The sequence below is a fragment of the Podarcis pityusensis genome, assembly GCF_964106645.2.
Source record: "Podarcis pityusensis genome assembly, chromosome: 3".
Taxonomy (NCBI): domain Eukaryota; kingdom Metazoa; phylum Chordata; class Lepidosauria; order Squamata; family Lacertidae; genus Podarcis; species Podarcis pityusensis.
This window is the reverse complement of record NC_138026.1, coordinates 51,735,934-51,741,933: the sequence shown is the minus strand read 5'-3', so window position 1 is coordinate 51,741,933 and position 6,000 is coordinate 51,735,934. Positions and strand designations below refer to the sequence as shown.

The 6,000-nt window shown below is 45.8% G+C and overlaps 1 protein-coding gene across 6 annotated transcripts in view; it reads left to right on the top strand.

Moving 5' to 3' along the window:
* The first annotated feature begins 3,173 nt into the window (after window positions 1-3,173).
* FYN (FYN proto-oncogene, Src family tyrosine kinase) overlaps window positions 3,174-6,000 on the top strand; it is a 117,466-nt gene continuing 114,639 nt past the window's right edge. For 5 of the 6 annotated variants that reach the window (XM_081000400.1, XM_081000403.1, XM_081000402.1 and 2 more), the window contains exon 1: window positions 3,175-3,701. The gene's annotated coding sequence lies outside the window, so the exon portion shown is untranslated. Of the gene's footprint in view, window positions 3,702-6,000 lie in introns of all 6 variants that reach the window. The other variant, XM_081000401.1, reaches the window with a different exon arrangement.

Below are 6,000 nucleotides of genomic sequence, written 5' to 3'. Positions count from 1 at the left end.
ATTCAGAAGGAAGCCCTGCTGAGTTCACTGAGATTTTAGCTTCCCACAATCTTAAGTCCCGTACTTCACATTTTTACATCGATTTACTCTCTCTCTCTCTCTCTCTCTCTGTGTATATATATTCATGAAAAAGTCATTAGCCTTTTAGCAATGAATTTCCCCTAATTTTGATATCAAGGTCAGAGCCGTGTAGGTGCGGCAACATGGTCAATCCATCACTCCCATTGGTGCAGTTGCTTAGCCACAGCCTCACCATCACTCTGCCCCACCCAGGTAAGCAGAAACATTGGAAGTAGCACCACTCTCAGGAGGACAGGGGCATGGCACTCCCTCATTGCACCAGCCACTCCTGGAGGTATCACCAGGATAGGGAAAATCCTGAGGTTTCCAGAAGTACATTTATTTTAAAAGGAATAATCCCTGAGGTGGGTGGAATTCCAAATAGCACAATGTGAACTGATGGTGCTTAATGAGTGTAGAATTTGGAGTGTGTGTTAGCAGTGGGAGGGCAGGTATTGGGCATGGGGAAACGGAGGAAGGCATGGCTGGCTGGAACGGTGAACAAAAGCACATTACAGTGCAACATTTTGCTACAGATCGCATTTGTGAAACCCTGTTTGTTCTTTCCATCTCAATACCTGCTGTCTTCAGGTTGCTCTTATGAAAGTCAAAGGATCTTTGATACGTGGTTCTGAAGGCTCACAGAAACTGTCAAAATACCACATTTGGAATGATGTGTGATCAAAGGATAAAGATACGTTGCTCAGAAGTTAGAAGGAGCTAGGAATGTGCAGAAAACCTTGGATGTTTTAATTAATTCTGAGATAAAAGGAAAACAGCTATATGAAATTAATAGCCCAGTCATATCCTATGCACAGAAACCTACTTGGGCTGGAGTAAGTCCCACTGAATTCTGTGTGGATTACTTCTGAGTAAGGATTTATTCAGTTGCACTCATGTGCAACTGTGATGTGAGGTGGCTCACATCATTTAAAAAGCAAAACATTGATAGAGAAGGGAATTATTGAAATGTTTCTACACTTAGGCTGCTTCTAGATGGGAAGTGGTACCCTATCATTGTTCTTCTGTTGTAAGCTACAAGGAGGATGACAATAGACTTTTTATTTGTGTGTATCCTGCTATTTCTCTCATCAGTACTTTGATAACTTGTTTCAGCATTTTATTGATTTGTATTATAATTATATAGTAAAAATTGACTTCTTATTGGTATTATTATTTATTTTTACATTTATGCCTCACCTTTTGCCCAAGTAGTTAAGTCCATTGGTTAAGGCTAACCAATTTGTAGGGTTCAATACATGCTTACCACTAGGTCAGCAAGTAAACCCCATGGAATTCAGTGGGGCTTACTTCTGAGTGAATGTAGGCAGAGTGTATGTACAGTTACTGTGGCATAAACCCACTTCTGACCATAGAATATTATGTCACAATAAACATGTTTGTTGGTTGTTGCAGTTAGTTGACTGTTGCAGGTAGTGTATCCTTAATGAGCAATAGCACAGTCCCTGAAATGCTGAAATATATTATGGAGGAGCACAGGCCTATACATGCCCTCTCAAAATTAAGTCTCATTGAGTTAAACAGGTAAGTGTATAAGATTGCAGATCTACCTCTGACCGCAATGCACTGTCAGGCATAGAACTTAAGAGGCACATAATTTTCTGCACATGTTGAAACAATGAAGGGGCGAGGGAATTAGGTGTTAATCTAATCTGATAGTCTTTAAGGTTCCACAAGTGACTTTTTTTCTACACATAGAAATGAGACTATATTTCTAATTGCATGAGAAGCGGTAAAATTTAATTTGGTGGTTTACTTTTGATATGTTCGTTTTCTGTTTACCTCCAATGTATAGATATCTCAGTGTAATCCTACAAACACATCTACTAAGAAGCGAGCCCTAATGAGTTCAATGGGATAATTGTGTATAGGATAGCAGATTACATTACCTTTAAATTATACTTTGAAGACAAGACAAATGCCTTGCTGTCACTGTTTGGGGACCACTGTGTGGGACCAAAAGCGGCCTAGATATGCTGTTCTACATAATCATACTAAAAAATCCCTAAAAAGATGGAGTGTGCCTGTGTATTCCACCTAACACACACACTCATGGACTGCAGTCAGATTGGGAAGCAATTTATATTTTTCTTTGTCATATGAATGAAGACCAACAAAGTCATGTTATCTGAACCGACCCACATATTATTGCAAAATAGGCTGAACTGAGGATTTCATAATTCTGCGGGCGTTACAAAGTGCAACACTTCAATGAATTCTGTTTTACTGAGGAATAGGAAACAGATGTTTTATGGTGGAAAGCAGACCTTCCATTCAAGAGGTGAGGTGCTAAACGCCAGTGTTCCTTCCCTCCCTAATCGGTGGGAAGGTCAAGGAAACTTTGGCATGGTCAAGCTCTCTTTTGGAGTTAAGAGAACTGGAGATCTACAGTGTAAATTTATGCATTCATTCAGTGGCTGAAAAGGAACCAAAAGGGGTGTAGCACAGGCAGCACCAGATTTTGGTGGCCCCAAATGGAAACTTTGAGCCTCTTTCTAGCATTTGGCCCAGCCCAAACTTACCTACCAAACCTGCCCACTAGAGCAGTAGAAAACACCTACATTTCTATGGCTTGGCAAACTGTGAAAAGCATCAAGTCATTCTGATCAAACTAGTACCACCAGATCCCTATTCACGTTTCCTTGGATTGATTCATACAGGGATGCTGGCGCGGATGGTCACTGCGGGCGGATGAGATGACACGCTGGTTTTTCCAACTCTCTGACTCACTCAATCAATCCTTGCAATGCAAAGCCCAGGCATTTAAAAAAAAGGAAGAATCTCTCCCTCTGTTCCAGTTTCCTTTCCGTTTCATTGGGCGGCTGGAAGAACCCTTCCCCAACAAAGCGCTCTGTCAGCTGGGCGCACCCACCCCATCCATCCCACAGAGCAACCCGAGATGTGATGTGCAAAAGCGAATCCCAGTGCGCCCGCCTTCCCGAGTAGCGCGCGTGCCAATAAGAACTGGAGTCCCCTCTCCCCGCCTAACCCACCCCAAAAGCGCTTCGCCATAGGCCGGCTAGGGATGTCAGTCTTCCCTCCTCCGCGCGTGCGTGCGTGCGCCCCCCCCCCGCATCCTCTCCCCGCTTAGTGAACTGACGCAGGGGTGAGGAGGCGAGGGACGGCAAGGCAAGGCAGTGGAGGAGTCCAGGCTCCATCCAGGAGGAGCGCCAAAGCAGCGATGCTGCGGTTGCGCCATCTGTCAGGAGCCTGGGTGGCGGTGGTGGGAGGAGGAGGGGAGGAGACAGACTGAAGCGGCTTTGGCTTGAGTCTTAGGCACAAAAAGAGAGAGAGAGAGAGAGGAGGCAACGGAGCCGCGCAGCGCGAGCCCATCTTCCTCAGGACAAGCAGCCCGCGCGCCAGACAAAGCTGCCGCCCCTTCCTCGGCCATTTGGCGCCCCCCGGCCGCTGAGGCAGGGACGTCCACCCCACCACCCCACACCGTCGGTCCTCACGTTAAGAATAGCAAGGGGGAGCGAGCGACAGATATCGCCCGGAGCTTTTTTCCTCTGGAAAGGGGACGCCGCCGCCGCCGCCCTCCGGACCCTGCAGAGAGCGCGAGGGGGAGGGGGCGCTGGGGTGAAGGCGGCGCTGCAGACCCAAGTCCGGCTGCGCTTCAGGTAAGCACGAGAGCGCGACGCCCGGACTTCCCGCAGCCCCTGCCTTATAGGAGGGAGGGAGGGAGGGAGGGAGGGCAACGAGGCATGCGCCGGCTTTTGTACCACCGGGCTGGGTTCCCCGCTTTGTGCTGGCGTGTGTGTGTGTGTGTGTGTGCGCGCGCGCGCGCTCCTCTCCTGAAGTGGCTCTGGGAGCAATTGTCTTGCTGCATGTTGTTTCTCGCGCGGAGCTCCCACCTCCAGAGTCGTGTGTGTGAACGCCAGACCAAAGGGGATGGGACCTAGAAAGGGAGTGATGATGGGACCAGAGGCATGGGTCCGTTTATAATTCGAGAGGCGTGGTGGTGGCTGGGCCTAAAGAAGATTTGGAAACCAGAACAGAACGCTTTCATTCCCCATGCAATAACGGCATCGTCGAACATGGCAGAGAGGTGTGGATGGGGAGCCAGAATACTGTAATGTCATTTCTAAAGCATGGCATTCAACGTATTTACTAGCTCTATAAAGCCCTGTTATTTCCATATGCCATTTGTGTCCAGCTCTTGTTGGATAAGGGTGCCCTGTGCTGGCCTCTGGGAGGAACAGTCTGCAGTTAAGAAGTTTTTCATTTGAGATTTATAGGATGTTGTGTGTGCGTGTGTGGCTGCCTGTCCCACGCCTTTGCAGAAATGCTTCATAGCTATCAAAAGCAGAGATTTATGTGAGCTGCTGTCTGCTCTGTAGGATTGGCCCTTCTTGTGACCCTGCTGCTGACGGGGTTGGTGACTGGCGTGGCCATATGACAGGATTTTCAAAACAGGGGCACTTTGGAGATGATGCCGCTGATCTACAGAGTAGAGCTTCGGCTTTCTTAAATGAGGACTGCTGCCTGCTAGGTTCTATGTGCTGAGATGTTGTGGAATACAGAAACCTTCTTTTTAAAAAGAAGGGGATTCCGCTTCAGTATAAGGGACATTTGTCAACCCCTGATGGGGATGCATTGTGATTGCAAGAGGATCAATTAGATAATGTTTTGTGGCACGCTGAATGAGGGAGAGGGTGAGAATAACTACAATGATGTAATCCTTTAATAATTGATAGTTGTCCTATACAGTACAGTAGAGTTTTCCACATGCAAAAGCTGCTTCCCCCTTCCTTCTTGGCAAAAATGCTGAAATTTGTCCAGATCTCCACCTTCTTAACTCACACAGACTGATGATTTTACTAGTTTAGAGAGGGGAGGGGGGGAAACAGGCGAGATTCATCCCAAGGCTTTATGTGCTGCAACTTAACTGCAAAAAGGGGGAGTGGGGAAAATAATAAATAAAGTGACTCCTCCCCCTCTTGCAAATAGATCTTGAAGTGTGTGTGTGACAAAGAAGGCTTTCAGCGAAGAAAAGAGGTTCACACAATGCTCAAGGGTAGTGAGGTTTGAAAGAGACCCCCTTTCCCCCTCCCTTCTTCCTTTGGTTGTTGTTATTATTTGCTTATTCCCTGGGGCTTCTTCTTTCTCTTTCTCCAGAAGATACCACTGAACTGTTCTCAGTATCTTTCCAGTCACATTTAGTCTAGTGAAGGATTCCTAACACCACCAATGGATTGCCAGCATTTTGCTGTGCCTGCAGAATCACAATTTATATGTTAAAGCCAGCTCTCTCTCTCCCCCTCTTTTTTAACCTGGGAAATATTTAAAAAACATAGAGTGATCTTTGCTGCTTCCATCAGGAAAGATGGTGAATGAAGGGAAATTAGTAGAACATCAGGGGCACAATTCTGTGCATGTCTGGTAAGTCACATCAATATCAATTGGACTTACTCCCAGGTAACCGTGTATGGGATTGTAGCCTAAAATACATAGTGTTTGTAAAATGCTTTCTCTCTCCCCCACCCCACCCCCGCTCCATTATTGTGGTACATTCATTTCTTATGCTCAGAAGTAGGGACAGGGTGTGTTAGAAAGGCATGCATAGAAATTGAAAATTCTCCCAGGATACTTACCTGCTCACACGTGTCCTCAGCCCCACATTCTTCTTTGTATTACCTGAAAAATTGTGTAACAATTTGTAGTTCTTTTAAACAAACTCTTCTCATGAGAACTCTGTCAGCATTTAAACAATTGTTAAGCACTTTTGGTTATGTTTGCAGACGATACGATTTGTTGTGGTTTAGTCTGAAAGGTAAATTTGAAGGGTCCTGTTTTTGCAGTTAATTTAGTTCATCTTTCAGTGACAGAAAAAGGAGAATAGTTATTCAGATACCCACCATTTTACTGTAATTTACAGTTCTTGGACAAAATGTAAATTGAGTGCTCTAAAATAACCAC